General features: G+C 42.6%; 1 protein-coding gene across 20 annotated transcripts in view; it reads left to right on the top strand.

Annotated features, from left to right (window-relative positions):
- The window catches only part of NRCAM (neuronal cell adhesion molecule), a 266,933-nt gene that overhangs the window by 123,461 nt on the left and 125,976 nt on the right, over positions 1-17,496 (top strand). For 19 of the 20 annotated variants that reach the window (XM_059397071.1, XM_059397068.1, XM_059397067.1 and 16 more), the window contains one exon: positions 6,935-7,008. The exons of the other annotated variant lie outside the window; for it this stretch is intronic. The gene's annotated coding sequence lies outside the window, so the exon portion shown is untranslated. The remainder of the gene's footprint in view (positions 1-6,934; positions 7,009-17,496) is intronic. 20 annotated transcript variants of the gene reach the window in all.

Genomic DNA, 17,496 nt, shown 5'->3' with positions numbered 1-17,496 from the left:
CCCATGCCCAGCTGCTTCAGAGCCCCCCTGGGCTACCCTAATAAGAACGTGGATTTCTAGGTGCCATCTACACCTACTGAATCGGAGTCTCTCAAAAACTATGTTCAACCTTCCCGATGGTCTAGGTACAGTGTTATGTTATATACCATCAAGTGAATCTTCTGTACTTGTTTGGTTGGATTTAGTGAAGTTTTCTCAACCACTTTTATTTAGTCATTGACAGTTTTACTAGCCTCCTTTAAGCTTTTTCTTCCCCCAACAAAATAAATACTGCTATTTTAATTGTGTCGAATAGGATCTGTTTAATAGTTTCTGAATACTCTAATATTTTAGTGGGTTTTTTTTTTGTTCTTTGTTTGTTTTAAAGTAGACTCCATGCCCAGCATAGAGCCTAATGTGGGACTTGAACTCACAATCCTGAGGTCAAGACCTGAGCTGAGATCAAGAGTCAGACCTCAGCCAACTAAGCCACCATGGTGCCCCTGGATACACTAGTAGTTATTTTATTTTTAAAGAATTTTAAAAGAGATTTTATTTAATATTTGATAGAGAAAGAGTGAGAGAGAATGAGAGAGAGCACAAGCAGGGGGAGGGCAGAGGGAGATGGAGAATCTGACACCCCACTCAGCAGGGAGCCTGATGTGGGACTCGATCCCAGGATCCCAGGAACATGACCTGAGGTGAAGGCAGATAACTTAACTGACTGAGCCACCCAGGCGCCCAGGATACACGAATATTTTAAAACTAAATCTGTTTCTTTTCTATTATAGACACAGAAAAAGGACCAATGAGGGATAGATTTAACTGAAGTTTTCTGTTACATTCTGTTACATTCACCACATGCAGACCTAGCAAACCCCCAAATGGTAGAAACGTCACTGAGTTAGAACCTTTCCAATTTAGGTAGCAGTCCACTGCCGGTCATGTAGATCATTTGTGTGGACGGAAGGATCTCTCCCTGTCACCCTTGAGAGAACTATGTTGACAAAGGCCATGCCGAGTGACTTCCAAAATCACACTGTGTATCGGCATCCAGGAGGAGTAGAGAGATGAGGGGTAGGGAAGACGCAGACTTCTTGAACATGTGGGCAAGGAGGCTCCTTTACATCTCTCGGTCTCACCTAGGTTCAAGAGGAGCTGGAAATGTAGAGCCTGGACAGGGGTGGGTCTCCTTCCCCGTGGCCACTTTGCACAACAGAGAGGGTGCATGGCACGTCCGTAGACAGCCAGCCATGACGGCCACTGGAGTTCTGGGTTTCTATTTATGGTTACCATAGTTGCTCCTCGTAAACTGTGAAACGTACCATGGCTGTCCTGCCATGTGTGTGTTGTCCAGCAGTGTATGTGACAGCCTGATTGCCAGGGCCCGGACAGACAGCAAGTAAGATGGCATGTATCCAGCAGGCCGTAGATGAATGTCATTTGCTCACAATCGGATGTACGCCCCAGTCTACAAGGTAGCAGATGATAATGTCACTTGAAATAGTCTTCAGCTTCTGAGGGCGGCCGGTCTTCAATCTCTTTAATTTGATTTATCAAGGGATCAATGGTTTCCCTTCTCTGGAAGGTCAAGCATGACACATTGGTTTACCTGCCAAGTTCCTATCAGAAGGGGTCCCTGACATTTAAGAGGCCCCAGAGTTGGTCCCAAGTCCCAGCAACATTACTAGTCTTGAAAGAGTTGGCTGTACTTGATGCCAAACTTGGGGCTGGATGTTAGGACCCAGTGTTGCTGGATCCCCAGCCAGTCAGGCGGTGGGGGAGGTGGCAGTCTGGGGGCCATCCAGCTCCCAGAGGTACTAGTTGAACCTGCTTTATTCTGGGCCATACTCTCTGCTTTTTGGAATGTATTTTATTTCATAGGTTGCTGAAATGATGAGAACTGGGTTTCAAGATGGTTTTGGCTTTCTGCCCTGCCAAGCTGAATTAGGCTGCTGGATGACAGGCATGCCCAGAGAAACCAAAGAGAAATGCCAATTTTAATAGGGGTGTTTGTTTATCCTTTTCTCGCCAGTTAATAAGTATGAATGGACCCCAAATTCAGTCCAAGGATCACGTCAAAGGCAGGAAGTTAAGAGAAAAAAAAGAAGAGTTTGGGGGCTAGTCCAGGATTCTGATGCTCAAGTTTTGTTAAGACCAAGATGAAAAATAAGTTTGTAAATTACTATCCTTTCATACCACTAAAAGCACAATTTCACATGCTACATACACATGAAATAGTACAAGTGTATGAATATATTGTTAAGGTTTTCAAAACTGATGTTCTAAAAAGTATTTCTCAGCTTCTTTAAGACTGTAAACAGGAAATTAAATTGTCACTGTTGAGAACAGAATTGCCTTAAGGGGTCAAATGCTTGATATTTTAATGTAATCTGCCCATTGCCATATCTCCAATAAAGCCAGCTTTTAGAAATCTACCTCGAAGAAACCAAAGACTAATATTAGCATTTTTAATGTCCTCACAGTTGTGCCTGACAGTATAAACCAAATGAGGTTTTGAGTGTTTTTGCTTGCTTTACTTTTTACCTCGTAGTGTTTGCAATAACAGTTGTTCAATTGCATTGAATGTTATAGGTTCTCATTTTCAACCAAACTAGCCCAAAACAAAACATAACCAAATCCTGCAAAAAAATTCATGCCAGTTAATAGTTCGATTTCCTTTGGAGCGATTACAAAATTCATTATGTTATTTTTCCATGAGTGCCTAAGACAAGCATTCACTTTCTTGAATTATTGAATTTTCTTTAGTATCATACTTATGCACCATTGAATTACCATGTGTACCATGGCCTTTGGGTTTCTTCATATATATACATACATATATATAGGTATATATATATGTAAATCTTTTTTTTTTTTTAACCTAGATGTTATTTATCTTTTCTGAAGGCTACTTTTAAATTACATCAGAGCTCATCTTGACCTTTTGACGTAGGACTGGTTTGGTTTAATAGGATAAGTTGATTGTATTTTGGTTAAAAAAAATTTGAGTTGTTACTTTGTTATTAGGAAAATAATCTTTAGCAATGATGTATTACCTTGTTCTGTCAGAGTGATGAAAGCCCATTGACACAGTTGTCAAATCAAGAGTAATGAATGTAACGAAAATTCATTCCCTAGAAATGTTTGGGATAATTGCTGACATGGTAATACAATTAATACATAGTCTTTTGGTGGTCTTTGCAAAGGGTTGGCGTTTCAATAGTCACAAGAAAGTTAAAAATGAGATCTTGTGCTGTCAATAATATATATAAGCAAAGATAAAATAGTTTTCCCACACAATGTCTGTGGGAAACCACACCTACACAAAATTACATGAGTATTCTTTTCAGGGCATTTTGCCCTGAATTGAATGATACTAACAACGATTCAAAAAGAATCACATTCCTTTGACGTCTCTTTAAAGTTCAAGTGCAGTGGGGGAGGGGAGGAGGTGGAGGGATGGGGTAACGGGGGGATGGACATTGAGGAGGACATGTGTTGTAATGAGCACTGGGTGTTATAGAAGACTGATGAGTCACAGACCTGCACCCTGAAACGAATAATAATTATTATATTATATTATTATTACACCATCATTATTATGTATTATTATATATAATATATAATTATATAATTTTATATTATATTATTAAAATATAATCATTATATATTATTACATTATTATATTATATATTAATTAATTAAATTTAAATTTTTTAAAAAGGTTATGTTTGAGAACATCTTCTTCCACACCATGTCCCGTAGGATTTTCAGACCTGCATCTTCCATGAAGCATTATTAGTAAAGGGTATGCTTGGCAGAAAGGCAGAGGAATGAGAGGGCAGGCAGTGTTGCTGACACTTGGAAACTGTGGTCCGTGGGAGGTGGTGGCACCCACCGGGACTTTGGGGGCATCCCGCTGATAACCGCTGAGGCCCCACATTTGCACGTGTCCTCCCTGCAGATTTCAGCCCTGTGGCGCACCCTCCTGCCTCCCCGACCTTCCTACTCTTGGAAGGTCGCACTGGGCGACCTTCGCGCTTCCCATCAGTCTGGCCATTCCTTCCATAAGCTTCCTCTTCCGCTCCCCTCCCCGTAAATCTCAGTAGCACCCCCTCTCCAAGTTCATCCTGGCTTCTGTCAAAAGCCATGGGAGGAGGTAGGAGAGGCACATGTTTTTGGATTCAAGCAGAAGCTAATTACAATCCAGATGTAATATTTGGGAGTTGTGCGAGTAAGGTCATTTACTAGACCTCTCCATGCTTTAGTTTCTGCCTCTCTGTCAAAGCGATAATGGTATTTACAGAGTGTGTCATCTGCCATGCATACACCGGGTCTGGGACTTGGTAGTAGCCCACAAATGTGAGTTCTCTTTGTCTTCCAGGTAAAACTTATGGAGAAATTAACTCTGTTGTTGTGTGTCTTGAGTTGATCCTCTTCTCAACATTTAGCTGTAGTCTCCAGCTACCTGTGATGGAGATGTTCAGTGGTAGCTCCGTAGGGATGTGGTGTAGACACCACAGACGCAGTGAGGGCACCAAGAGAGTTGGGGTGAAGATACTCTTCGGGCTTGGCTCTGCAAACTGGACCACTGTCGGTTTCTGTGGATCTTGCCACATGCAAAAACTTGTCTTAGAAGAGACTTTAAGAAGGAAGGGGCAGGGGGCACCTGTGTGGCTCAGTGGGTTGGTTAAAGCCTCTGCCTTTGGCTCAGGTCATGATCTCAGGGTCCTGGGATCGAGTCCTGCATTGGGCTCTCTGCTTAGCAGGGAGCCTGCTTCCTCCTCTCTCTCTGCCTGCCTCTCTGCCTACTTGTGATCTCTGTCAAATAAGAGGATGGAATCTTTAAAAAAAAAAAAAGGAAGGGGCAGCCTACCTTTTTGAGTTGCAAATTTGCCTTACCTTGATTATTTGGAATTGAAGGATGGAGGTGTGTTTTGGCCAGTAACCCAGGAATGCTACATTCTGCTCTGTCTTTGAGCTTCCCAAAGGAGATACTCATAGTGGGGACATTGACAAAGCAAGACAAAATAACAACATATTATTAGCCGAGGCTTTGGTCTTGAGTTCCAGTGCAGAGCTCCATTACACCAGGCTGGAAGAGGTGACAGAATCCTGTCCCTAGAGCAAAGTTGGTTTGAATGATCTGGAAGCAAAGTACTCCATTAGGCAGGGTCAGAGTCCCTGAGGCCCAAAAGAATCTTAGACATTAACACTGTAATGGTGAAGAGAAAGGCTGATCGAAGGTCCACGTTCAGTAGTTTAGAAAGGGAAGGGGTTCTCTCACGTCACCTATGGCACTGGGCTAAGCCACCTGCCTCAGGTTCTGGGCAGAACCAGAACCAGAGCCAAGCTGCCCCGGGGGAGGGAAATGGTGGAAAGATGGAGAGATGGGTGGGTGGAGGAGAGAAAGGAGACTGCATCCACATGCTGACCTTATCAATTTTCACCCGTAAAGGTGCACTCTTGTGTTACACCTTTTTCCTCATTTATATTTATCCAGCGTATTGACAGATATATATATGAAATATTCAATATGTTTGTTGGATTGAGTTATTATTGTAGACATGACTTCGGGTTCTTGCAGACTCTTTCTTACATATCTCCAAGGAGACTTTTTTAAAAGTGGGAACTAAATAACAGGGAAAGAAAACTTTGATTACTCTAAAATTGGTTTTAATTCCAAGGAGGAATCACTAACCTTAACAACAATTTTTTTTGTCCTGATAAAGTATCATTGCATCAGATCCAATGAAAATCTATCAAGAGTGGTTTTATATGTCATTAAGATAAAGCTTTTTGCAATATAGTACAGAAAATATTTTATAATGCACGCATAAACAAGACCATCTGAGATGATTACACATCTTTTTATTTTATTACCAGAATCACTTTGCAATTCATAGTTGTCTTAATATTTCAATGCAGTCGGGAGATCCTGAATTGACATTTGTTTCTCTTCTCTGAAAGGTTTCTCAGAGGTCTGATAGTATGACTTCTGTTTCTAAAAATCTGAAGTCCAAAAAGCCACAAATCCTCCCTTAGAAAGTCCTGGGTGTCACTGAATTGGTTGTCTAAAGAAATGAAACCTAATGTGCTCAGCGGCAATAGTCCCATTCCCCGTCCATGCTGTCCTTTTCTGGCTAATTCTCAGCTGGAATATTTGCAAAGGAAACATTCAGCCTGAGGAGCCGGGAGTTGTCGCAGCTCAGGCTCTGGAGCTGCCATAGCTGAGCCTTTGTCGTGGCCCCGGGGGCGGGCGGTGGGGGGCCCCTCTCCTCTTGGCTGCTCCGGCCATCTCTTTAGGACCCTCATTGAGAACTTGGGGCCTTTTGAACAAAGTCAAAAGAATTCCTACTCTACTAAATGAAACACTTTAAGAATAACAACAGAAATAATGAGCCCACAGTAAGGAAGTATTTTAACCACATCGTACACTTACGCATTACCAAAAAACCCTCTATCCCCCACACTGTAAAGAGGAAACAGACATGTCGCTTTCAGCTGGGTTGCATGAGGGGGATGGCCACCAGAGTATTAGCCAACTCTCTGTTGTCACTTTAAAAAAAAAAAAAAAAAAAAGGTTATTTATTTATTTATTTATTAGAACAAGAGAGAGCATGAGGGGGGGGAGGATCAGCGGAAAAAGCAGGCTCCTCGCTGATCTGGGAGCCGTATGCGGGACTCAATCCAGGGACTCCGGGATCATGACTTGAGCCAAAGACAGTTGCCTAGCCAACTGAGCCACCCAGGTGCCCGTCTGTTGTCACTTTTGATTGAAACCAGCAGAGATGTGTTTTGGCAAATCTATTCATAATTTGTCTTTCCTTACAGGGCCCCCCTGGTAATTGTGTTTCCCATCAGGGAATCGGATGGAAGTTAATGTATTGACAATCTGCTATGATTGATGACGAATGTCTTGTTAACATTTCCCCCACTCTTCGACCCGCAGGGCAATGTGTCTTAGACATCCAGTTTAAAGAATTAAAAGGACAACTTCTTCGTACAGGAAGAACTTCTTCAAAGGTAGGGGTCTGTCTTCTGAAAAGGTTTATTAGTAAAGAAGGGAATTATACCATAAAATGACATGATTATATATTATTATTGCCATAATTAATACTTTTCAATCCAGAAAGTAAAGATGGGGAGGAGGAATGAAAGATGGGGAGTAGGAATATGTGTGCAAAAACATTAATCATACTGCTTGTCAAAGGGGATGGATGGGTGAACACACAGCAAAGAAAACCAGCTCTTCGTGTCCTTCCGTAGTAATGAGATTTTTGTCTTACTAAATCATGAATCATAAAGTTCAGAAAATAGCAGAATGAAGGCATTGCCAGTAAACAATATGTTTCTGAAGGAATTCAAGATCGAAAATGATAAGGAATCATTTACAAGAAAAGAGTTTTCTTTTGGATTCCATCAGGTATCAGAAAATCTCCCAAGAATATACTTACCCGTACCTAATTTTTGTTGTCTCACAGTGAAGTCCAGATAATACAAAAGTCTATTGGGAAAGTTTAAATATTACTTTGATATGTGCTTTCTGCTTTGTAAATCCAATGCCCCCACCCCCACTGCCCACCCCTTTCCCGTTTATGTCACTTAGAATTATCAGCTCCAGAATGGACTCTGCCAGGCCTGTGAGGCCTTCTGAAAAGCCAGCTATTATAGTATTGAACTTGATGAAGAATATCTTCCTCGGATAGTTCAGAGACCTCTATCTCATAAGGGATGTATGAGAGCATGATTGTTTGGACATTCAGTCCTCTACCCTCCTAGGTTCTATTTAGCAAATAAGCTCTCAATAGATTTTAATTATGAAAAGAAGACTGTCTGCAAGATTTGGAGGTAGGAAAATCTTGCAAGCATGTTGTCTCTTGTCCTTGAGAAATGCTAAAATTAATCCATTCAGATGTCCTTTTCTGCTGAAGAGGAAATGATTCATGCCTCAGTTGAATTTGCTTCTTTTGTGCTCTATTAAAACTGATTTCATATAACTAATTATTATGGTGCTTCAAAATACCTCCCAGAAATCCCCAAAGCAGTAGCCTGGAAACTAAGAACGTTGCTTTGTAAATCAAGTAGCACACATTTTGTTCTGCTCTGAAGAGTTCTTGAAAAGTGAACATTAGTAAAGACTAACAAAATGGCTGAGTTAAGTAGTCGAGACCAATACCAAAGAGACTTCATTTTCTATAAATGGGTCTTTTACTAGAAAGCTCTCTTCGTTAATATAAAGTGATTTACTTTCGACCTACCTATACGCACCTCCTCCAACAAGTGTGCTTAATTCGTAAAAAAAGGAAGGGTAAGACCCCTCCAATCCCACAGGGACACGAAGTCTGGAGGTCCCAAGTTGTTGGGAATTGGGATGTTAACCATAATGGTGTTAAGTCAAACTGGCCCACGATAAATCATTCGTATACTATATTACGACAAGTCCTTCTGGAGGTAATATATTGTGTGATACCTAGGAGATATGGAAAGACAGCAAGAGCAGGAGCTTGTTTGAAGTGGTGGTTTCTAGTAAAAGGGGAAGATCCACAAAGACGAGGCAAGGGGAGGGACCACCAGGGAGGAGTGTGTGGGGTCCTTGGAGGGTGGCGGGGGTGAGCTCCGTAAATAAAGGCTGTCGCACTTTCAGGGACACTCTCCCACGGTTGTTCAGGACGTTTTCCTGGCTGGTTGCAGTGTTTTCCTCTTTCCTTCATTGTGAGTTATTTTACTTAAATTCTCTATCTTCCAGAGGCAGAAGTGAAAAGGTTCAATTCTACCTTTCTCAGTACATTCTTCTCGTGGATTGTTTTGGCTGGTCTTTTGTTGAATGACTAAAATGAGCTTCGAGTTGTCGGGCTCTCTTAGAGCCACTGAAATATCTCATTTTATCCTTGTGAATGATTTAATCTGGTCGAAACTAAATCCTGAGTGTCTTCCCCTGATTCTCCCCGCCCCATCCCTGAAACAAAGGCGCCCTGAAACTTCCCCAAATTCTGAAGCCCTCTTGTATTCAGAACGTCCCCAGGCTATTCAAGAGTTCAGCCCCTGACATTAGAATGAGAAAGTTTTTTTGTAGCTACTTGTAGTTTTCAGTAGTGTTTCCCACGTTCACTAGTGTGCTGTGGTATCCACAAGATGTGAATGCCCAGAACTGCAGTTTTCCTTCTCTCTGGAAAGCTCTACCACTGTGGATTGATATCCAGTCATGGATACAAACCACATTCCCTTTCATCATTAACACAATTGTGTAAATTATTGCCAAGGGAAAGAATTCTCCCCATCTGTTCTACCTGGCTTGAAAACCTTGGGTGAACATGCAGGACAGCTAATGGTGGAATTTCCAGAAGCAACCAGAATTGGGGGGCGGGGAAGGGGTGCCCCTCAAATCACTCTGTATAAATGATTTTCTAGAGCTCTGGCTGCACTTGCATGAGTTTTGTCCTGGTTGTAACCATAATAAGTCAGAAGAAGAATCCTGCCCTGCTATACCTGTGTGTGTGTGTGTGTGTGTGTGTGTGTGTGTGTGTGTGTTATGTTAGTTACCATGCAGTACGTCATTAGTTAGTTTTTGGTGTAGTGTTCCATGATTCATTGTTTATGCATAAGAACACCCTGCATTCTGTGTAATACATGCCCTCCCTAAGACCCATGACCAGGCTCACCCATCCACCACCCCCCTCCTCTCTAAAACCCTCAGTTTGTTTCCCGAAGTCCATAGTCTCTCATGGTTCATCTCCCCCTCTGATTTTCCCCCTTTCACTTTTCCTTTCCTTCTCCTAGGGTCCTCTAAGTTATTCCTATGTTCCCCCAAGTAAGTGAAACCATATGATAATTGACTTTCTCTGCCTGACTTATTTCACTCAGGATAATCTCCTCCAGTCCCATCCATGTTGATGCAAAAATTGGGTGTTCGTCCTTTCTGATGGCTGAGTAATAGTCCATAGTGTAGATGGACCACATCTTCTTTATCCATTCGTCCGTTGAAGGGCATCTTGGTTCTTTCCACAGTTTCTGCCCTGCTGTACCTTAAGGCACATTCCCATTTGGTAAGCGATGTAAAAAGGAAAACCTGAGAGGTTATTGGAGTTATTTAATGATTATTTTTGATTGATGATCCAAAAGATGTTCTTCCCCTTAGACTCACAACCCTAACTTTTAAAAAATTATGTATACAAAGTAGGAGAATGCTATTGATATTTTGAGTAAATAATAATAGAAGTGATAACAGTAAAATGATTTTTTCTTATAATTAAGTTGATTTGTAAACGTGAATCCATTTTTTATGACAAAATGCAAAGGGACTACAGTTTTTAAGACTGTTTAACAGTAAGAAGATCTATCAAAATTTGTCCTACAGGATCACTGTAGAGCTGAGAAGTTTTATCTCACATTACCGGGCACCAGATAAATCTAGAAGACACATCATCCGCAAAAGGAATACTCACCTCACAAAATGAGAGCACATGAGTAAGAAGCTTCCCAGGGAAGCCTGGGACTGATAGAAACCAGGACAGGCATCTAAAACGAAGCAAAGGATATTCGCCACTTTTTGGCTCTGTACCGGTCAGAATTGATGAGGTGTTTGGTCAGCTAGAAAACCAGAACCGTCTTTTCTTGTACTTAATGCCTTCCTCCCTCTTCACCCTGACGTGTGCTGAGGGCGAGCTCCGGATTTCAGTGCAGTGCCCACAGCTCTTGATTCATTGGCCCACTTGGACGGTCCCTCCATTGTGATCGCAGCTAACTCTGGCAGGGAGTGAGGGCTCAGCCCCCAACCCGAGGGAGCGAGAACGTTCTGTTCTTCCATCCCAGTGTTGTCTGCAACTTCCCTGTTGCCCTTTGGAGCCTGAGCAAAGCTCTGCGACCTGTGGTCAGATGGGATCATATTAAATGTCCCATGTAGGGCGGCTGAATTACGATGCATTCCTGCTGTTGATCTCCAAGTTACTCTGGCCTCTGTGACCGAGGGACCTTTATTGATTAAGTTATTTCTGCCCCTTGCATCCTGGTCTCATAATTCTTAGGAGACGCCACCATTTTTCTCTGGAAACCCACCCCACTCCTCTCTCACTCTTCCCACTGTTCAGCCCGAGAGCTGTCTCCGAGGCTCAGAAAGACACCTGAAGAAGGACCGTGGGTGGCATCCTCTCCTGGGAGGTTGCGGGAGGGGTGAGATCGCTCAAGGGTGGCAGAGCAGTGATAAATGTCGAAGCATGTTTCGGTGGCCGTGACTGTCCGTGCTGTGCTGGTAGTCATTAGAAGGGACACTGCACACGTTGTGCGTTCCTCCACTCCCCTCCCACGGTGGTCCGGTGGGAAGAAAGATGTGCTTTGGAGCCCAAAGGAGAAAATCACCCCAGGAACTCTCATACAGGAAACTTGTCGCGACTTAGCATTTCTATGCCAGAGGGTTGATGCCGTGACCTTTGCAAAGGGATCTTTGGAAATACTGAATCAGTATTTCTGGATCAGTATTTTTTCCCTCTGATGTACTTTTGGCTTAGTTTAAAATGTTTATTTTTACTTTTTTTTAAAGATTTTATTATTTATTTGAGAGAGAGGAAGGGTGAGAGAGACCATGAAAGGGGAGAAAGTCACAGGGAGAAGCAGACTCCCTGCGGAGCTGGGAGCCCGATGCAGAACTCGATCCCAGGACTCCGGGATCATGACCTGAGCCGAAGGCAGTGGCCCTAACCAACTGAGCCGCCCAGGTGCCCTAAAATGTTTAAAACACTTTGTTTTAAATGTTTAGGGCTAGTGGGCTATGGACTTTAATTTGAGGGCTCCCTGAAATCATCAGAACTGGACCACTCCTGAGGGGGACACTGTCCTGTGATCCTTGTTCCCAGCAAGTGCAACCCTGACCAAGATAACCCCGCCCTGAGAGGAAACATATGGAGAAGGATAATCAGAAATGGTATCCCTTACGCATTCAGACTTCAGATATTGATGTTCAGCAGTCTAATGACCAAAATTAATGTTCATTGAACTCTGTAGGCCACAATATACTGGGTCAGATTATACCGGAAAGCCCTAAGTGTTCGGGTGCACAAAGATAGAGATGTGTGCCTGGGTTCTGTGGGTGCTGTAGCCGACCCCTTCCTTCCAGCATCTGGACATTTCATCCCTGGCTGCCTTCGGAGGGAGTCAGATCCTGACAGGAGGGTTATCTAGGGAGCTACCCAGGGGGAAAATGAAGCCCAGTGTGGCGCAGGAGGCCAGGCCCAGGCCCCTGCTGGTGACGCAGTATGCTGCTGTCACGTCTGACTGCATACACAAACAGATGCTTGGACTTCCTCTTCTTCCTCTTCTTCTTCTTTTTTTTGCTTCGCTTTGTTTTGTTTTGTTTTATTTTGCCTTTCACGACAGCATCTGTTTTGTGAGGCAAAGGAAAAAAAAATCCCTTGGAAGGCTGCGAGTTTTCATATCTGCAGAAGGCATTTCTACAGCTTTTGTCAAACTTAGCGGCTCTGTAAAGCGTCTTTGTCTCTGGTTGACTGTTGCAGAAAGCAAGTCCATAAACTAGCGCGCATACAGGAGAGAATGATTTCTATTGAAAGAGTCGAGTAGGATATGGGGCATGGGGCTGGTCGTGAAAAGGGTTTTGTTTCTTGCAGCACGGTGGAAATCCACATTCATATCGCTGCTCCCGCGTTCGTTAGCATGCACGGTTAAACAATGGGGCATGCCAGCCGACGTGGCGGTGTTGATTAATGCATTCCTCGAACGTGTTGATTAATGTGTTCCTGCAATGCCTCCTAAGCCCCAGCCTGCACCTGAGGTGTGCACGACAGGCCTCCCCGCTGGCTGCCGCCGCGCTCCCGCGAGCCCATTTGCGCCCAGGTTTTCCGTGTGTATATTTCACACCCATGCCATTCTGAATAAAACCACAGATCTAGCCGACTTTTTGCAGAAACACTGTCCTCTCCCAAAAGTGCCCTACCCTATAATCTAGCCTGAGACATCAACTCTGAAGTTCACAGAAGGAGTGCTATTCTAGCTGAACAAATGTTGGGTGCCCTCTGTCTGTCCCGCGGATGATTCCACCCTGATTTTCATTTTTGTTGTTCTCAAAGTTTTTGTGAAGAGGAAAAGCTGAAAATACTCACTGAGTGCAATTCTCCCTTGAGTAATCCAGGAAGACTGATGCAAATGGACAGACCACTAGACACGTGGTGCACTTGGCATCTTAGCTGGAAACCCACTCTTCCCGGGGATGGGGATTCCCATCGGTACAGCGAGGCTAATTCCCTTTCCAGGCGGCTTCATTCAAGATTGTGACTTCGCTCACTTTATTATGGATTCCCAACCAACCACTAATTCTTTTTGTAGAAATTGTTTCTGGAAAGCCTCATCTTGGTGAGGTTCTGCCTGGCTAACTGTTCGAAAAAGATGACCTTGTAACATTTTTTGTTTGTTTAGTATCTTTCACTTGTTATTTGAGACATAAGAATTCTACTGCTACTTTAAAATTTTTCTGACCCTAGAATTCTCAGCAAGATGACAAAACCTGATGAGAAAGCCAGGTTCTCAAATGATGAGAGAATGTCTGAATGTAGATGGAATGGATCAGTGGTGTTGCCCACTACCTTGAGGCTTTCTCAGTCTGACACTCTCCCAACTGAGCTATTCCGGCCGCCCACCTTGAGGCTTTTTATATTAGAGGCATTTTAATAGAGGAAACTGTCAGTGTTACTGAAAAAACTACTTTCAGCTTTGGGAAAAGCAAAGTGAACAGGTTTATCCTGAACAAGTGGGGACTTTTATGTATTAGAGAATTACCATATGAAACTATTACACACAGAAGTGGCGAAGTCACCTGTATTAATCCCGCTTAATTATTGGCATGAAATTAATGGCAAAGGATGACATTCTGATATTTTCAGGAATAAGACTTGAGGAAAGATTCTTTATTCCATTTACTTTGGTGGTTCACAGAACACATGACTTCTATTACTTGCTTCATAACATGCTAACCGCAAATTACGGTGTTTTAAAAATATTTAGTTATATATCTGTCTCACAAGGAACATTTGTGAAAAATGAAAAAGTAAAATGTGGGCTCACTTCCTTGGTGCTGGTAGACATAAACTTCTCTTTTGTAGCTCAAGCTACACAGAATATGTGTTTAAATCCTTATAATGATGTGGAAGACATTCTTAGGAAAACCAATCTACTTGATGTTTAGAGAACCTTTAATTATATGTTTAAAAGAGAAATACACCAAAATAACCAGGAGGACTTCACATATGTGATTAGACATGCATTTTCTTAGTGAGCTTGAATTCTACAAGAATTGAGGGGGGGAGACAAAGAGATGCAGCGAACATGATTAATCCGTTTTTCTGCAAAGCTTTTGGTACTGTACTGAATAAAAGCTTTGCTGACAGAAGCTGTTAGCCTGGTGAAAGATAGGCCGTAGGAACAGGTTATGAAAGGAGAGACTGGAAAGCAGAGAACATTCCACATGGAAAAGGAGAGCAGGGAAATGGTTTCTGTAAGTCTGTATTTATTTTGTTGTCAGGAAGCACAGAGAACAGGTAGTTAATGTAGTTTCCTAAATGACTTTGTTCCTGGGGGCAAAAAAAAAAAAAAAGAAAGAAAGAAAACCAGAAAAAAACAAACAACAACAACCAAAAAAAAAAAAAAAGGCACAAAACAAAAACAAACTGAGAAAACAATTTGACAAATATAACTAGACAAAACTACTGCATTTGTATTATTCAAATGACCTAGAAAATACGTCTAAGTTCCAAGTGTCCTATCCTGTAAAATATTTCTCTGTTATTTAACATTTCCCTGTTTTAGAGAACCCAATGACAGATATGCTTTAGTATTTAAAAAAAAAAAAAAGTCTTCAAATTGATTTGTTGTGCAAAATAACAAATCATTTGGCTGGTATATATTTTTGAAGGCTCTTAAAAGCTTTCTTGCTGTAGAGGGGTAGGAAAAAAGGAAGTATGTCTTAGACAGCCTTTCACACCATCACGGGTACTTCGTTCAGAAGTCATCCCCAGGAAAAACTTTCTCCTTAATTTTCTCTCCAGGTCTTCAAATGTATTGCTGATGGTTGTTGCTAACCCCGAGCTGCTTTATGATAAATTGATACACACTCTCATTTTTCTGAAAACAAGCCTTTGAACACTAGTCTTTTTCTTCTGTAGAGCAGCCCACAAGTTCAATAAGGAAATAGATTTCAAATATTTCCATTATAATGGACTTGCTGATTCTGTCCAAATTATTATCATTGTTTTTAAAGATTTTATTTGAGAGAGAGAGCACAAACAGGGGGAGTGGCAGGCAAAGGGAGAAGCAGGCTCCCTGCTGAGCAGAGATCCTGATGTGGGACTCGATCCCAGGACCCTGGGATCATGCCCTGGGCTAAAGGCGGATGCTTAACTGACGGAGCACCGAGGCACCTCTGTCCAAATTATTTTTATCACTGAAATGTAGCTGCCTTGTTCCACTAGTGCTCAAGTAGACATTGAAGGGCATGGAAAGAGGGAACAATTCAAAGACTTTCTTTTATAAGACACATTCCCCTCAGCTGAGAGTCAAGCATTGTTTTTCACAAGTAGAATGTTCAGTAACCACCGAATGATCTATGAGACCATGGCCAATATCTGATCCTAGAATCTCACCACTTAATTGAGAATAAATCAAAGTTTATTCTGGACTTATTTGGGTTTCCTTAATACAAATAAAATACTACTTACAAGACCTACAAATAGTGCTGACCATCTCCATTCACAAACATCGTTGATTGCTTTTTATATGCAGGGGATCATGAGAAGCTCTGAGAATGCAGCCTGCCTTCCACACTATGGCCCTTGCCCTTCATTGACTCTTTAGTTATATAACAAAAATCAGCTGTTCACATGCACATCAAAGGAAAGCACAGAGTAGCATTATTGACTGTTAAACGTACAGGCTGAAAGTGCTTGGGGACGTCGAAGGAGCAGTGACCACTAGATAGAGACTGACAAAGATTTACAGTTGATTTGAACTTCAACTGATCCTTGAAGGTGGAATGGTTCTGAAGCTAGTTCAGAAATTTTTTAAATAAAAAAAAGAACAGAAATTCCAGAGGTTGGGGGGGCACCTGAGTGGCACAGTCCATTGAGTATTCCACTCCTGGTTTTGGCTCAGGTCCGTGATTCAAGGTCTGTTCGGGTTGTAATCACGGTCAGAGATGAGCCCCACCTCACGCTGCGTGCTCAGTGGGAAGTCTGCTTGCTATTCTCCCTCTGCCCTGCCCTCTGCATGCTTCTCTCAAAAAAAAAAAAAAAAAAAAAAAAAAAAAAAAAAAAGAAAAGAAAAGGAAAGCAATTCTGGAGGGGGAAATGGCCAAGTCTTGAGTAGGGGAGGGAGATAAGTGTGGTATTTGAATGGCAAAAGAAAAAAAACAGAAGGTAGGCCTAAGTAAGAAGCAGTTGAAAGTGACTTAGGGGAGTTTTTTGTTCCTTCTTTCTTTCTTTAATGAATGACTAAACATTTGTTCATTCATTCCTTCATGAATGAGCTAATATGTTTCAGACATCAAAGGGTAGTGGGCAAGTTATACATGGAATGTATCGAACACAGTAATAGCAGCATGGTGTTATTATTCCCCCCAAAGTAAAAATAATAACTGCGTGTGTGTGTGTGTGTGTGTGTGTGCGCGCGCCTATAAAAGTGTAATGGTGATACAGAAGCAAATGTGACCGCTCTGCAGGGGGGCAGCAGGAAAAACCCAGAGGAGGAACACTGAGGATGAGTAAGCATCTTGTAGGCAGAGGTGGAGAAGGAGGTCCCAGCTGTGAGCAGAGTCACAGTAGATCCCCTTGAAGGCTTGCGGTTGATGCCCTCATGTATGACTGAAGGAGAAGTCGGAGGTGCTGTGAAGGCGCTTTGGAGACTGCTCTCTGGGCCAGGAGCTTGGGATAGGTTGTGGGATTCTACATAAGGATTCTGAGTAAGGGCGTCACGTGATCAGATCTGAGTTTGGAACAAACGCCCTGGTAATCTGCATACCTGGGTGAAATTGGAGCCGCTAAGCAGGAGAGCCTGATGCAGGGTCCTCGCAGAGAGCCTGCAGAGAGACAGTTGACGGCAGATGGAATGGACCCATATTCCGATTAGGAATGAGAAATGAGAAAAGCAAGCTCTGACCACTGGCTTGAGACACTGGGTGGTTGGTGGTTCTCCTGAGTGGACTAGAAGGGGCAGAAGGGCTGCTTTGGGGAAGAAGATAGGGTTTTGTCATGAATATGGCAAGTCTGAAATATGTCAGGTTATGACTGTACCGTACGGAGTTTGAATTACATTCAGTTATGAACCCGTTATGGTCTTGAGTGAGAAGCAACGTCTGCCCAACCGTTGTTTCGAGAAAGTTCATCTGGCATCAGTATTTTAGGAAAATTTCATGAAGCACCATTAAAGATGAAGAAAGCACGTAGGCAGTTAGTGCCGTGGTGGGTGTGTGAGGACAGAGACCCCAGAATGTGGAGAGAGACTTCGAGAATGGCAAGCAGA

The sequence above is a fragment of the Mustela nigripes genome, chromosome 4, assembly GCF_022355385.1.
Source record: "Mustela nigripes isolate SB6536 chromosome 4, MUSNIG.SB6536, whole genome shotgun sequence".
Lineage (NCBI taxonomy): Eukaryota > Metazoa > Chordata > Mammalia > Carnivora > Mustelidae > Mustela > Mustela nigripes.
The sequence above is the reverse complement of the archived record's forward strand: the minus strand, read 5'-3'. Positions and strand labels throughout refer to the sequence as shown.